A 16,351-nucleotide genomic window follows, 5' to 3' on the forward strand; every position below is an offset into this window, starting at 1 on the left:
TGACCCGACAGCTCGTGTCAAAACAGGCAACATTATATCAGGCAGCTTCCCTATCCGTAGGGGTACACAACAGGGCTGCCTGCTTTCACCATTATTGTTTGCATTGGCAATGGAACCGTTAGCAGCCCATATGAGACAGAAAGCAGAACATCAGGTGATTCAGGAGTCCCGAAGTTTTCACATCATATTACTTTATGCAGATGATGCCTTAACCTACCTACAAGACCATGTAACGGCTGTCCCCGAAGTAATGTCCTTATTAGACACCTTTGGAACAATATTGGGACTGAAGGTCAACTGGTCAAAATCCTGCATTTTCCCCATGTCTCCTGTTCCCCGGAGCGGCCAACTGACTCTCCCACTCTATCGTTTAAGGTGGTGTCATACCATGTTTAAATATCTTGGAGTGCAGATATATCACTTCCTGCAAGACTTGAGAGAGGGCAATCTCGTTTGGGCAGTAGGAAGTATTTGTGGCTCACTCCCCTTCTGGTACTCACTCCAGCTCTCCAGGTGGGAAGAATGACAATAGCCAATATGCTTTTTCTCCCTAGACTGTTATACTATTTTGCTGCATTACCAGTTGTTCTCCCGAAGTCCCTTTTTCAAATGTTAAATAGTTTACTGACTGAACTAATGTGGGGGGAAACGTGGGCGCCAGGTGGACCTGCCTACGACACAGCGTCCCATTGACAAGGGAGGTCTTGGTATGCCTAACCTCGAGCTTTACTACGCTGCAGTACAGCTGCAGTGGCCATTACGGTAGCTGAGTGAGTCTCAGAATCCAAATAAAACATATGTAATTGATTTTCTGGGTGTGAAGCCAATGTACACTTGGTTGACAGACAGGACATGCCCTCCCACGCGTGGATTTCTATTATTGAATACGGCCAGAAACTGCTGGCAAAGGTATACACACAATGCCTCTATAAACATACCATATTCCCCATTAATACCTATAGCGTAACTACCTGCAGCTTGGGACCTGTTGAGACATCTGGACATGGCCCCTTGATCGACTGCTAACCTTATAAAGATAGGCGACTTTTTTGCAGAAGGTACACTACAGACATTCGATAAACTGAGAGAATCTAACGATCTCCATGCAGGATTATTTTTATCATATAGTGCGATCAGGAGACTTATACAGAACACATGGAGGAATGGTGACTCAGAACCATTAGCATTGCAAGCACTCACAATGATATTATCTGACCCAGGGACCAGTAAAGCAATCTCTATATTGTACACTGCCTTCAACATCACATACTGCACAGGGTGGACAACGCCTGCGCCCGATGGGACGAAGTACTTCCCCAACCTCTGCCCTGGGGCTCTTGGGAGGCTGCCATGTCTGGGGTTAAAGGAGAATCATGTAATCCAAGGCATCGATTCACCCAATTCAATTACTTACACTAAGCTTACCTGTCCCCTTGTCTCATTAAATGCATGTTCCCCATATCTGATCCTAAATGCCCGAGATGCGACCTGAGCAAGGCTAACTTCTACCACATGGTATGGGAATGCCCCCCGCTACAGTCGGCCTGGCGTCAGGTGACAGAGGCTACAGCTGAAATAACAGATCACACTTTGACAACCACACCTGAATCCTGTTTACTGGGGCTACGACTCAGTAAGCACAGAGATAAATACCTCGACAGATTTAGAGACACAGGTTTACTACCTTTAAACGCCTCATCTCCATGTGCTGGAAAGCACCTTCGCCCCCGGACATAACCAGATGGTTGCATTCCTTGCTACAGCTAGCACAAGCAGAGGCAGAAGTACTAAAAGCACTGCTATGAAAGGGACTAGCACTTAGGGGTAGCGTCATTTAGAACACATTTCTCAGCAAACTAGAAGCCAAAAATGACACTCGACCCCATGAACAAAATGTACTACTATAACGACATCTAAGAGTGATAGTCTCTCTAAGGCCCTTAAAAGTATACTGCGCATGTGACCCCTTAAAGACCTGTAAAACTGTATTCTCCGTATGGATGTATCAAAATGGGAAACACGTTCCACACGAGAGAACCTCCTACGAATTAGACCAACTTGCCATAAGGCCCCGTGGCTGTGGCTTCCACATATTCACACTCATATTGACTTATACCTGTTCCCTCCTGAATGCGGGCTAGGTTGAAAAAAAATTCAGCACTGTGATACCTTGATTATATATATGCTAGCAGTGGATCCACATTTTATAAATTGTGTAAGATGTTTTTATGTCTAGAGACACATTAAGAATATAATGTGTATAATGCTGGGGTTTGGATCCTAGGATGATCCTATGATCAACATTTCTAACCTGCGCTGCTCCCCGCGGCCTCACCCTCCAACTCCCTCCAGCCTCACAGAATTGGTTTAAAAGTTATGTAGATGTAATTGTGTGTTGTCTGTTTTTTATCATTTGTCTTCCCAAATAGTTAATTCCCTGTTTTTTTATTTTTCTTTGTGTCTGTTGTTGTTTGCTTCAACTGCATTACATATCTCAATAAAAATATATTTTTTTAAAAGGGAGGCAAAGCTAATTTTATGGTTGGCTAGTGCTAAATAGAAGTATATGTACTTTTAGGGTTATGGGTGGGTAGTGATAGAGGCAGAAAAGGGTAGTTTTAGAGTTAAGGGGTGGGCAGTGGTAAAGGAAGGTAAGGACTAATTTAGGGTTTAGGGGTGGATAGTGGTAAAGGGGGGTAAGTGTAATTTTAGCATTCAGGTGTAGCCAGTCATAAAGGAAAGTAAGGGTAGTTTTAGGGTTTAGTGAACAGCAGAGTAAAGGGAGGTAAGGGTAATATTAGAATTAAAGGGGAAGCAAAGGTAAAGGGAGGTAAGGATAAATACAGGGTTTCGTAGTGGCGGTGTGGGTAGTAGTAAATAGAGGTAAGGGTACTTTTAGGGCTTGGAGGTGGGTAGTGATAAAGGGAAGTTCATGTAATTTTGGGATTTAGGAGCATGCAGTGGTAAAGGACAGTAAGAGTACTTTTAGGGTTTAAGGATGGTAGATGTAAAGGGAGGTAAGGGTAATTTTATGGTTTAGGGATGGGCAATGGTAAAGGAGATAATGGCAACTTTGGCGTCTAGGGGTAGGGTGTTGTAAAGGAAGGAAAGGGTAATTTTAGGATTTAGTTTTGGATAGAGGTAAAAGAGGGTAAAGCTAATTTTAATACCAAGTGGTGGGTAACTAAAGGGTCATAAGGGTAATTTTGTAGTGTGACGGTGATAAAGGGGGGCAAGGGTAATTTTAGGATTAAGTGATAGGTAGAGGAAAAGGAAGGTAAGGGTAATACTAGGATTAGGGATAGGCAGTGGTAAGGAAAGTAAGGGTAATATTAGGGTTAGGGGTGGGTAGTGATAAAGTACAGTGAGATTAATTTAACCGTTTTAGGGTTGGCTAGTGTGACATTGATAAAGGAAGGCAAGGTTAACTTTACGATTAGGTGGTATGTAGAGGAGAAGGGAGGTAAGGGTAACATTAGGGTTTAAAGGTGGATAGGGGTAAAGGGATGTAAGGATAATTTTGGGACCAGGGATAGGCAGTGGTAAAGGAACGTAAGTTTTAGGGCTTAAGGGTGGGTAAAGGGAGGCAAGGGTAATTATAGGGTTAAGTGATGGGCAGTTGTAACAAGAGGTAAGGGTAATTTTAGCATTTAGGAGAATTAGGAGTCATTTAGGAGTGGTAGTAAAGAGAGACTATGGTAAATAATGGGTTTGGGGTGGGCAGGGGTTAAAGGAGGTAAGGGTAATTTTAGGAATTAGAGATGGATACAGCAAAGGGCAATTTTAGGGTTTTAGGGTTGAGTGGTGTTAAATGTAGGGCTGGGCAAAAAACTCTGCTCCGCTGGCGGAGTTTGCGGAATTTGGCCTCCGCCGCCCGCCAGAATTAGAATCACCCCCAAAATGTTTGGTGCTATTTCACTTTTTTCTGCAAATTGTGTATGGGCGGTTATATAGTACTTGATGCCTGTGTATGATGTGTGTTGTTGTAAAATGTTGTGAGCCCCTTTAATGTAAGTTTTTGGAATTACTAATACTGACTTAATGCTGTTTTTTTCTCCTGTACCAATGCCTTCTTTGTCTGGCCAGTGCATAAGAGTGTTTGTCTTAGGTCACCATGTTTTCTATTCATTCTGCTTGTTGTTTGATTTTGATGTGGCTGGTGGCCATTTAGTTTAGGCAGCCAGTAGTCCTGCATGTGTTCCTTTTTGTTCTGGTGGCCACGCCTCCTTGCTGGTTGTTGTTTGACCATGTGTCTGGCAGCCATTTTGTGTGGGCAGCCAGTGTGCTTTTGTGCTGCATGTGTTCTTCTTTGTTGTGGTGGCCATGCCTCCTTTCTGGCTGTTGTTTGACCATGTGGCTGATGAACATTTTATGTAGGCAGCCAGTGTGCTTTAAGCCTGCAGGTGTTCTTCTTTGTAGTGGTGGCCATGCCTTCTTGCTACTTGTTGTTTGACCATGTCACTGGCGACCATTTTGTGTAGGCAGCCAGTGTGCTTTAGGCCTGCATGTATTTTTCTTTGTTGTGGTGGCCATGCCTCCTTGCTGGCTGTTGTTTTACCATGTGGCTGGCAGCCATTTTTTATAGGCAGCCAGTGTGCTTCCTTCAGGCCTGCATGTGATCTTCTTTGCTGTGGTGGCCATGCCTCCTTGCTGGTTGTTGTTTTACCATATGGTTGGAGGCCATTTTTTGTAGTCAGCCAGTGTGCTTTCAGCCTGCATGTGCTGGTGGCTATGCCTCCCTGCTGGTTGTTTTTGACCATGTGGCTGGCGGCCTTTTTGTATTCAGGCCTAATAGGTCATTGATGCTTATTACTAAATGTAGTGTGTGAGCAGTTTTATATATATATATATATATATATATATATATATATATATATATATATATATATAAATTTTTCTGCATTTTTACCTCCACCACTCCTTGCCTCCCAAATCCCTCTGGTTTTTCATGCTAGTCCCCTGCCCCTAGTACATCAGCAACTGCAATCTATTTTTAAATATGTTTATCCGTTTTTTCAAATTTGTTTCACAACCTTTATTTTATTTTATTTTATATTATCGGGTTATTAATCATAATAATAATATGTGTTCTATACTTTTTTCTTGCTTTTCAATTTTTTTTTTTTTATATAATTTATTTTCAATTTTTTCCCATTAGCCCTATATCTGACATAGACGTACAGTTGCACTGCATTTCATAACATTAAATTACTCAAGGATTATTATGATTTCATTTGTCACCAGCACCTACCTGAGTGCCACATGCCAACTTTATGCAGGCAGATAAACCTAACAGTTACATTCTGTATGTTGTAGTTGTTGCTCTTTCTTATCCTTCATGACCTACATGCTAATGAAAGTTAATGTTGGTGTCTTGTTTATGAATGGATACACTGTATTTCCTAATTATTTATACGTTTATTCAAGTAACAATTCTATGATATTGCTTGTTTCTACTACTCATAAAAGTGCAACAAAATGATCCTTCTTGCATGTTTCTTTTAAGAGCACAGAGCGAAAGAGACATCACCCACAGTACTGCCAGACAAAAAGCCTGTGCTCAGCATGACATGTGACCATACTGACAACCACATAGACTTCAGCTGCTGAAGCTAAGTGCTACTGCCATCTGACAGTTTCAAGATGGCCCCAAAGAAAGCTGATACAAAGAAAGCGGCTAGTGATAAGAAGGAGCTTCCCACAACTGGTATGTCGCCCCAGATCTTTTTTGGGCAAACACGTGAGACTGCCACACCATCTTCTGGGGAGCAAGGTGGGAGAACTACTCCTGCTACTCCTGCATCAGCGGCGCCATTCCAAAGTAGGCCCAAACCCATGTTTGCACAGAGGCAGCCTCTCTAATCACAGGAATGCCAACGAGCAGTGACATTGAATTGGACTTATCTCTTTCTCAAAGTAGTACCCAATCGTTGCTGGAAACTAAGGCCAATGAACAACAACAGCCACTGCAAACAATAGCAGTTCCTCCCAAAGTAGGAGCACATCAGGATGTTCAGATTTATGCAGAGGAAGCTGAAGAAGCCCCTCTTTCACAAGATCCACTGTCCTACTGATCTCCACCATCTTCTTTCTCAAGCTTCCCTTCTGATGATCAAGACTCAACTTGGATGCCACCTCAGTCTGAGACAAACCAGGAGAGGTAAGGAGTAAAAAAAAAAAAGGTTCCTGAAAGCCTTAAGCTTATGGATGAAGAAGAGGAGAATGATGAGTGTGACAATGAGCTAGTCATCATGGATGTTAGCCCAGCCCCAGTAGAGTCAAACATTACCCCCATCTTCTAAACCTGCTCTAAGAGATGTGGCAGCGATGCTATTACCTCTACAGCTTCTATATTTACAAGGCCCGGGTGTGACCTACATCTACACCCACCTCAGTAGAAGAAGGCACCGCAGAAGGCAAACATTATCAAAACAACATCAACATACCCCCACTTCTTTATACATTGATAGTTGTATTAGTGTTAAAAAGTTGACTTCCCCAGTTTCTGACTTATTTACGGTTAGGGAAAAGGAGCCAAATATTGCCATATGCACCATTTGCCGAGCAATTGTTTGTCGGGTAGCCTTAGTACAAACTATGGAACCGGAGGCCAAACAACCCATTTGAGAAAACACAACGTAATCCGCTGGGAGGCGCACCTTAGCGGCCAAAAGGAAAAGTCTGCAAGTGGTGTTAGTGAAGGTGTTGAAAGCAGGGAATCTGATCTGATCATGGTGGAAGGCGAAGAAGAGGGTGACATTATTGTTACACAGATCATCCCTGTCCCCAGCAGTGCACTAGTATCAACGCCCACATCAGCAACATCACAATGGCAAAGTCAAGTCGAAACACCACAGCAAGAACCACCTACAGTGGCTTCCCCACTGAGACGCACATTGAGCTTACCACTACCTTGTAAGTCACCTGCATCAGTGACACCTGCAAAAATAATCTACTACTTCTGCCATGTTTAGGCAGGAGGGGCAGTAGGAATGCAACCACACAACCCCACGTGTGTACAACTAGAAGCTGGCTAAAATGTTAGCCTTGGACCTCCTCCCTTTTTCTTTTGTGGAAGGATTGGGTTTTCTAGAATTTGTGGCGGCTCTCTGCCTGAAATGTAAGGTTCCCAGCCGGACTTATTTCACCAGAATTGCTGTTCAGGCTCTACATCACAATGTGCTGAAATTGGCTGGACAAGCGTTGCAACAGAATTCTGTCCAGGCAATCCACCTGACGACAGACATTTGGACCAGTTGCCAGGCCACTGATTACATGTGCATCACTGCACACTGGATCTCTTTTGTGGGGGTTAGAGACATGATATCTGCAGGTGCTGACAAAGCTGAAATTTTTAATGGTGCTCTGAAGCATGCAACAGCAGCTATATTTGCGATGATTTGCGAAATCCGATACAGCTGCAAACATCTTGGATAACTTTAACAACAAGGTCTTTGAATGGCTGCGCCCCAGAGGGCTTAACGTTGGATTTGTTGCCACAGACAATGGCAGCAATGTAGTTAAGGCCATGTCAAATAGTGGCTATTTCAGGGTCCTGTGTTTGGTGCACTGCCTAAACATCATTGTACAGGACTTCCTCAAAAAAGAACCCTGAGTCAGTAATTTACTGTCCACATGCAGAAGAATCTGAACTCATTTTAGCCATTCTTTTAAAGCCCGCAAGCTGTTGAGGATTATCCAGTGTGATAATAGAATGCCAGTAAAAGCACTCATACAGGAGGTGCCAACACATTAAAATTCTACTTACTACATGTTACAACATCTGCTTGAGCAGTACAGACAGATCAGTCAATATGCCACGCAAAAAGGGGATGCAACGGTGAAAGGCATGATCACTGAAATGCACCAATAGGGCCTGGTCAAATGCCTGAAAGAGATGTTGCTTCCCTTTGAAATGTTTACATGGGAAATCAGCAAGGAGGACTGTACCATAGGTCAAGCTATCCCATTGGCTCACATGCTGCAGAAACAGCTAAAGTAGGTGTCTGAAATGTACGCAGGTGTAGATGAAAAAATCCTTCACTTATCCGTTAATACACGGCTTCAAAGAGACAATGGGGGTTATTAGAACTTTGGAGGAGGTGTTAATCCGTCCCAAAAGTGACGGATATACCACCAGCCGTATTACGAGTTCCATAGGATATAATGGACTCGTAATACGGCTGGTGGTATATCCGTCACTTTACCGTCACTTTTGGGATGGATTAACATCTCCTCCAAAGTTGTAATAACCCCCAATGTGTTATCCAAGCATGCCACAATTCTTGACCCATGGTACAAACAATTACTGGCCACTTTCATTTATTTTTCTGATGAGGATGTTTCAACCTACAAAACATGGATTGCTGAGCAAGTCAGAGACCTAGTAAAAGAACGGCTGAAAATTAAAGGCCCATTCACAGGCAGAAGTTCTGGGGTGCAGCCTGCAACTTCCATAGAGCCTGCAGAGAGTGCTGTTGGCTCACAGCAGCCAAGATCAACACCAGCAAAAACAACAATAGGAACAAAAATAGGAACAGCTGCCCCAAAATCTGCATTTTACTGGTTTCTAAAGGCAGGGCTGAGGACCAATGCAGAGGGGAAGGCAACAGAGCTCGAGCAAGGTAGAAAACCAATGACTATTGAGCGGGTGGTCCAGGCCTACCTGGATAACCAAACGGGGGTCTATCTGGATCAAACACCATTGGTGTATTGGTATGGGAAGAGGCACCAATAGCCAGTGCTCAGCAGGCTGGCAATAAAGTATCTGGCTTGCCCTGTAGCCAGTGTGTCTGCTGAGCGTGTGTTCAGTGCAGCTGGATACAATTGTGACAGTGAGAAGGACCAGTATCTCACCCTAAAATGTTGAGTGATTGACCATGATCAAAATGAATCAGCACTTTATGCCACCAAATTACAGCATACCTGAAGTACAACAGGAGCTGGATGAGGGTGATGATTGGCTGGACTCAGGTCATGGTAGTGTGTTTGCTGACCAACGTCTGGTTGAACCACCTGAGTTTGAGGATGAACTCTACTTCTCTGACTAGACATGGGGCACCATAGAGCTTTCTACTTTCTATTATGAACAGCTTTGAGAAAAAAAGATAGCTAGCTGTGGGAACCATATTAGTATATAATCTTTGTTTCTGCCTAAATGACTAATGAACTACAAAAGTTTTAGACACATGTATAGCCGAATTATAGATGGACTAGTGTGCATCAAAGAAGCCCCCAAACCCACCAAAATAACTTCTAGGAAATTTGAGAGACAATGCCTGCCTCTATTCACCGCCCATCCTTTCTTTTGTCCCCTAGTGGACTGCCCCAGATATTTGATTTATCCTGTCCAATGTGTGTTTCATTTCCTAAATCGAAGAGGATAAGCAATGTGTCACTATGCTTGATCGGAACAGGGTAAGTAAATGCTATAAGTGCCTCAACGATTGATACGAGGGATACTTGTTTCAGTGTTGAGAATTGAGATGGTTGGTGTGACTCATCATATCTAGTGGTGGCAGATAGTGAAAATGGGTGTTTACATTGTTTAAATTTTAAATATATTATGCTGGCTTGTGTTTGTGTTGTGATTGATTTACAATGTTGGTACCATAAAAAATATAATTGGTGATCTTTTTTCCCTGAGGGTGATTTGTTTTCTGCTGCTCTGCTTTCTGTTTCACATTTGTCAAAGAAGACCCAACCAGTCTATTTAGCTAACAAACAAAATTCTAGTCCAGAAAATAAAAAATACTCAATGTTTATCTTGTTAAACAGTTACAGGTCGCTTTATCTCAAGTGACTGAGACTGTGACTCTCTGGAACAGTTAGTATGGAGTCATTTCCCAGGTGAATATTGTGTTTGTGTTGTGTTTGTCTTTTTGTCACACCTTTCCCAAAATCCCTTTCCCATCCATTCATCAAATCCCTAACCCTCTTCCTCTGGGCTGTGTGATTGATTGAGATGTTACTTCATAATTTACATCATTGATCACTCTCACACTTGGTGGGGCGGATGTAGTAGAAGCAACCTCAACTCAGTGTGCAGGATCTTCATTTCAGTTCACCTAGGTGGAGTGGGACCTAGCTTCTGATGCCTTCAGTGTTAGTGGTACCTTCAGAAACCATGCAGCCCGCTTCATCCATTCATGTAAGATAATTATGGAGGATTGTTGTACCTTTAGTTTTATTCAATATAATTTGAGATGGGAAATCTCTCAACCCCACTCCTCTGGGTCAGATTTTGAAGAATGCACTGGAGAGACTAGAAGAGTACTGGGACAAGTTTACCTAACTGCATAAATAATTGTTCTACATTATCAGCAGATTTGTAAAACATGCTGCGCTCAAAGGAATACACTATAAGTAGATTCAGGAAGCACGCTGAGTAAGGGCATAAAGAACTGCACATAACTATTTATTTAACCCCGTCCCTAACAAAAATATGAAAGAAATACCCACCTCTTTCACCCACATCTTGCACACCCTCATGCCCAAACAATTGTCCATTTCCCCAAAGAAAGTTCAAACAGAAATAATATGTCCAATGGTCCATTGTTCAAAAAGGTTTTTTTAAAAGGCCCAAAAAAAAACATTTCCACCCTTTCACCAACATCAAGTCCCACCCACCAAAATAAAAGGTTAAAAAAGGGGCAGAGGAGGGCACTACAAGTGGGCCAGGATTCTCCTGAGGATCCCCTCCATACGTGCCTGATGGGTGTCTAGCTGTGCCAGCCTCTGCAAGACGCGGCGTCAAAAGACGGTCTTTCAGCGGGGGTAAGGCAGCAGGGATAATATGGCAGGCGGATGCTCTGGCACTGCAGTGTAGGTGTTGCTGGGCTGGAGGCACTGGGGCTTGGTTGGAGCCCTGAGTACCAGCAGCAGCGGCTGCTGCTGCCTCCTCCTCCTCTTCCTCAAGGTACTCTGCCTGTGTGGCCTCCAGCTCCGTCTGCGGCAGCCGTGCTGGTATTTCCTGCTGTGATGCTGCCGCGATGGTAGAACTGCAGGAATACCTATATCAAGAAAGAAAAAAGAGAAATTGTAAAATAAATTCTGAGCAAAGCACTTGTTTAAAATCATGTAGTGTAGGGGCACAGTACCAGTACATCTGGCGATCTCCTCAGGCCATTCAATTTGAAGGTGATAACTGTTACAGTCATAATATGCACTATGGAGTACAAGTATTCTTCTCTCTACTGTTGTGCGAAATGAATGGTGGCATTGCTTGCTCAGTTGGCACCATAGTTGCACTCCTTACTGTCTGCAGCTGGGGCAGCTGTAGTAGAAAATTATTTTATTCCAATGGCCCTGTTCTTCTTTGTACCTGGACTACAAGGCAGATGAATACTAAGAACAAACCACACCACATAATATAATCAATCATGCAGATATCATCTGCCATAAGTAGGCAGTGCATCATCACAGACTATCCTATTCAAGAAAATCAAGGCACTTACTTATGGACCACTTTTCTCCCTGTCATCAGGCCCCTCATCCACCACACATTGTAATAACTACTTTCTTGCTAAAAAAAATATACATGTGCTTTGCAATAAGGAAAGGAATCTTTTTAACATACTCAATTGCAGGGTAAGTTAGAGATGATTAGGATGGGTAGGCAGAGTATACACTTTACAGATCAATCAATTCCTCATCATCATCATCATGCGCCTAAGGTTTGGCTAGTAGTGTGACTCACTGTTGTTGGAAAATGTTGAAAGGGAAAAATTAGAACAGAAATAAATCCATTATGAAAGTAATAATGAATTATATTTATCACTTGGCTTGAAAACTGTGGCGAAACCAAAGATTGATTTTCCCAAATTATTCTGAGGTCTGGGACAGAACTTAAGAAATATTAACAGAGTGAAGTACTAGGAAGTGACTAACCTGGTGGGCACTGGGAGGAAAGGGAAACACACATTTTTTAATCATTGCCATGCATTAACATTAACTTAACTTAAGCTGACAGACGCACATTCCACAGCCAAAACTGCAGTGCCAATTCTGCCAAATTGAACCAAACAGCTGTTTGGTCATCATGGGTTGCACTGGTGAAAGACTATAGTGAGGGAGGGAGGCGGTGGTTAATGGATGCTGGGACACATATTGTCTGCCTTGCTTGAAAAATAGTGTGAGTCAAGGGAATATTCTGAAATACCATCCAAACCTTTGCATCAAACCTTTAATAAAAACCATTCCAAGCAAGTAAAGTGGGTGAGCAGAATGCTCCATCTAGAAGAGCTCCCTTGTTTCTTCATTCCAAGCGTTTATCTATTCATCATCATTGCAGATGTCTTCTTCTAACACTCTTATTCTTCTTCACCATTGGCTTTGATACACACCATTTCAACTAAGCTTTACATTCTCTTATTCAGTCCTTTGACATTTTCCAAATTCCAAACATGGCTCTCTGCTAACCTTTCGCCCACATACATTTTCCCAATAACTACCCATTCATCCTTTCACCCATTCATCCATCCAAGAGATCTAACCCACACGAGAAGTCAGTTCACCCATCCAGGTATGGAATCCTTTCACCCACACCCTTTTACCCACCTGCCCTGCCATTGTTCACCCATAATCCCTTTCATCCATCCTTCACCAACACATGCATCTTATCATCCTCCTCATCACCCACCTATATGATTATTATTATGCACCCTTTCATCCTCACACACATCCTTTCACTCTACTTACATCCTTTTTTCAATTTTTCAAAACACATAGTTCAAGTTCATTTTATAAACCTTAGTTTGCTGAGTTGCAGATAGAAGAGCCCAATGAGTCAACAACACTAGAACACCCTTGTAGTGACTATATCACTAATTTGTTAATAAGGAAGCAATAGGACTTACCACCGCCCACCACTGCAGCTGCAGAGATTCCCCCCATATCCATTCCCACGGCCAGTCAGTGCTGGCGCTGCTGGCCCGGCACTGGTGGTAGGTGCAGGTAGAATAAAATATTCATAATTTATACTCCACATACACCTCCCCCTTTTGTTTTTTTTCTAATAGCAAAATACAACTGAAAATACATTACTGCATTTTAGGTACTGATTCTCTTCTATCAAAATAACAGGTGGGCATTTTGTTGTTTGGAAATTTTTTTAAAGTACGGCTGTGCGGGGAGGTCCGCTGGCAGAGCTAACAGAGTTTTTAGAACTCCACACTCTGCTTGGAGCACAGAGTTGTCCAAAAACCTCCACTATCCCTGCCAGCGGAGCAGAGCTCACCTGGGTTGCACTGCAGCCCAGTATGGGCTGCACAGCAGAAGCACTACAAAGTCTGCGTTTGCACTGTACAGGCTATAACTAGGCTGAAGCGCACACTGGAGCAGAGGAGGGAGGCAGCAGCACTGAGAGGAGGACTTGTCGGAGAGGAAGACCCCCAGAGAAGCCCCAGGTAAGTCTTCTCTTTTTTTGTGAAATGTGCACATCGGTACACAAACAAGGTCTGATACAGCTGCTTTCAAATTCAGGCTAGGGCAGTAAGCTGTGAAAGCTGCTGTTTCAGGTCTCTTGTGCACCGTCCTGTCCCGTGTGCACAGAGGCCTGCACATGGGACAGGCTGGTGCACAAGAGGCTTGAAACTGCAGCTTTCACTACTATGGCCATACTGAATGCTCCTATCTTGGAAGCGCTGGGTGACCAGGCCCGACCCTGCATAGCGCTTCCGAGATGGGTGCATTCAGGAGGACTAAGTGGGGCATGGAACTCTGTATTTGCGGAATTACACTCAAAAATGTTTTCCAACTCCTCAGAAATTCTGCTAAGCCAGGCTCTGTTCACTCTGACCAGGCCTACTTCTCTCAAAACATGTGTAGAATACCTTAAATGGGCATGCAATCTTCAGCACATGTGTTCTCTGAGCCTTACCACCAATCACCAAGATAAGATACATAAGTGGAGAGGGAAGCAGAAGAAGGAAGCTAAAGACAGACTATCATAGCTAGTCAGTTCGAAGTAAAGGAAATCGAAGTATAGAAAATAAGTAAATAAGATAATGCAGGGATAAGGAGATTTTACAAACCAGATAAATCAAAGTGGAGTTGGAAAAAATAGGAGATAGGCACAATAAAAAGGTAGAAAATAATTCTAGGTGTAGAGTGGTGAAAGTTAAGGAAATAAATATTAATATTAACAACAACAGGAGGAATTACTGGGGCCAGAAGACCTATCTGCCCTGTCACTTGTGGAGGGGCCACCTTCAGCTGCCTCGCCTGCCTCAACAGCCCTCCTCTTGTCCCTGATGCTGGATGCGGTAAGAAATGTTTTTAGAAAAGATTAGTGCTACTGTTAGTAAATTATCTCTCCAAGAATATTTCTTTTTTTAATATAAAAGGCAAACACAGTAACATTTCTACATCAATGGTTCAGGGGGCCTGTATAATAATAATATTAGTATCAAGGACCATCCTCCTATTTCAAATTTCCTAACTCTATTCCTAATTTCCTACACTACATTTTGGAATTACTAATAACTTGCAATGAATGATTTCTTCAGTTATCATCTCATTATCAATCTCCCAATGCATTAGATTGGATGCATGCAAAACTACTACACATCACTGGGAAACTGCATGTCAGTTGGCACTGTATGAGCTACAAAGAAGAAAGGCATAAAGAAGTGAGAGACCATGCAAAATCACTAATAGTAATATATTAACGATGACTATCTTGAAAGGCCACAGGACTCAGGAGAAGTCTCTGCATTACTTCTTAATCAGCCCAAGAAACTGCCAAAAAGAAATACCATTAGGTAGCAATGAGCAACTGTCTAGATGACGATCACACAATATTATATTTGTAACATAAAATTAACCCAACTGCGTGTTACTGAGCAGCATACTTGCTATTTGGGAAGAAACTATTAGCATAGAGCACAACTAATAATAATTGATTTTTACTCACTGATCCCCGCAACCTCGACACCTAGCAGATCAAGCCAGTCTGTCTCCCAATCCAGGATGTTGGCCCAACAGTGCGTCAGCTGATGCTGGGTGCGCCGGACCTCATTGCTGTGACTCGCAGCCTGGGCACCCTCTCCTGCGCTTCTGGTGCTCCCGGAGGCCGTACCCAGAACTGGGCCTGCCATCTGCTCCCAAGGTGGAGGGGAGGTGGCGTTGCACATGAAAAACCAAAGCAACCACCTCCACCTCAGAAAATATGCGCGGGCTGGACCCCTTGACGCAGCTGCATTCTGCAAGGAAGGCGGCTGTTAGATAAGGGCCTGGTGCTTCCCTACTGTGCCATAGTGCAGGGGACTTGGGGGAAAGAGAAAAGGAAGGATTAGGAAAAAGAAAGGAAAAAAGTTAAGAAAAAGTTAAAAAGTAACAAAACGCACAAACAAATTAGGAGACAATTGAAACTAGGTGAAAAAAGGTTTGAAAAGTAGGGGATGGGAGAGATATAGGGAGGATAAAGTGAGGCCCCTAGCACCATAACAAGCAAAAAACCAAGTTGGCCACGCCCATGCGAACCATGTGGTGTTGTTTGTATGAGAATTTCAACACGAGATACAACTTTGCTTTGCCAGTGACATTAAACGTCATGCAAATGGGCGCAGCAGGAAAATCCACCCACTAGTGGAACTCTCTGCAGTGCGACATAGGGTTTTTGGGACTCCCCGTAGCAATGCTACGTGAACCCCGCCCAGGCCTAGTTAAATAAAGGTAAAGGCACTTCTAGGGTTTGGAATGGGTAGTGATAAAGACAGACAAGGGTAATTTCAGGAGTTAGGAGTTGGTAGTGCTAGAGGGAGGTAAGGATAATATTAGGGTTTAGGGGCGAATACAGGTAAAGGATGTTAGATGTAATTTTAGGGTTTAGAGGTGGGTAGAGGTAAAGGAAGGCAAGAGTAATTTTAGGATTATGTGGTGGGTAGAGGTAAAGCAAGACAAGTGTAATTTCAGGGCTGAAAGGTAATTTTTGGGATTAGGGATTAGGTAATACTAACAGAAATTAAGGATAATATTAGGGTTTAGCAGTGGGTAGTGGTAAAGAGAAGTAAAGCCAATTTTAAGGGTTTAGAGTTGACTAGTAGTAAATGAGGTAAGGGTAGTTTTAGAGTTTGAGGGTGGGTAGTAGTAAAAGGAGTTAAAGGTAAATATAAGGTTTAGGTTTGGGCATTTGAAATGGAAAGTAAGGGTAAGGTTAGGGTTTAGAGTTGGGTGGAGGTTAAGGGAGGTAAGGGTAATTATAGGGTTTAGAGTTAGGTAGTGGTAAATGAAGGTTATTAATTTTTTAGGGTTTAGGGTTTGGCAGTGGTAGAGGAAATTAAGGGTAGTTTTAGGGTAAAAGGAGTTACAAGTAATTATTTAGCGTTAGGAGTAAAGGGAGGCAAGGGTA

Source organism: Pleurodeles waltl, chromosome 2_2 (assembly GCF_031143425.1).
Source record: "Pleurodeles waltl isolate 20211129_DDA chromosome 2_2, aPleWal1.hap1.20221129, whole genome shotgun sequence".
NCBI lineage: Eukaryota > Metazoa > Chordata > Amphibia > Caudata > Salamandridae > Pleurodeles > Pleurodeles waltl.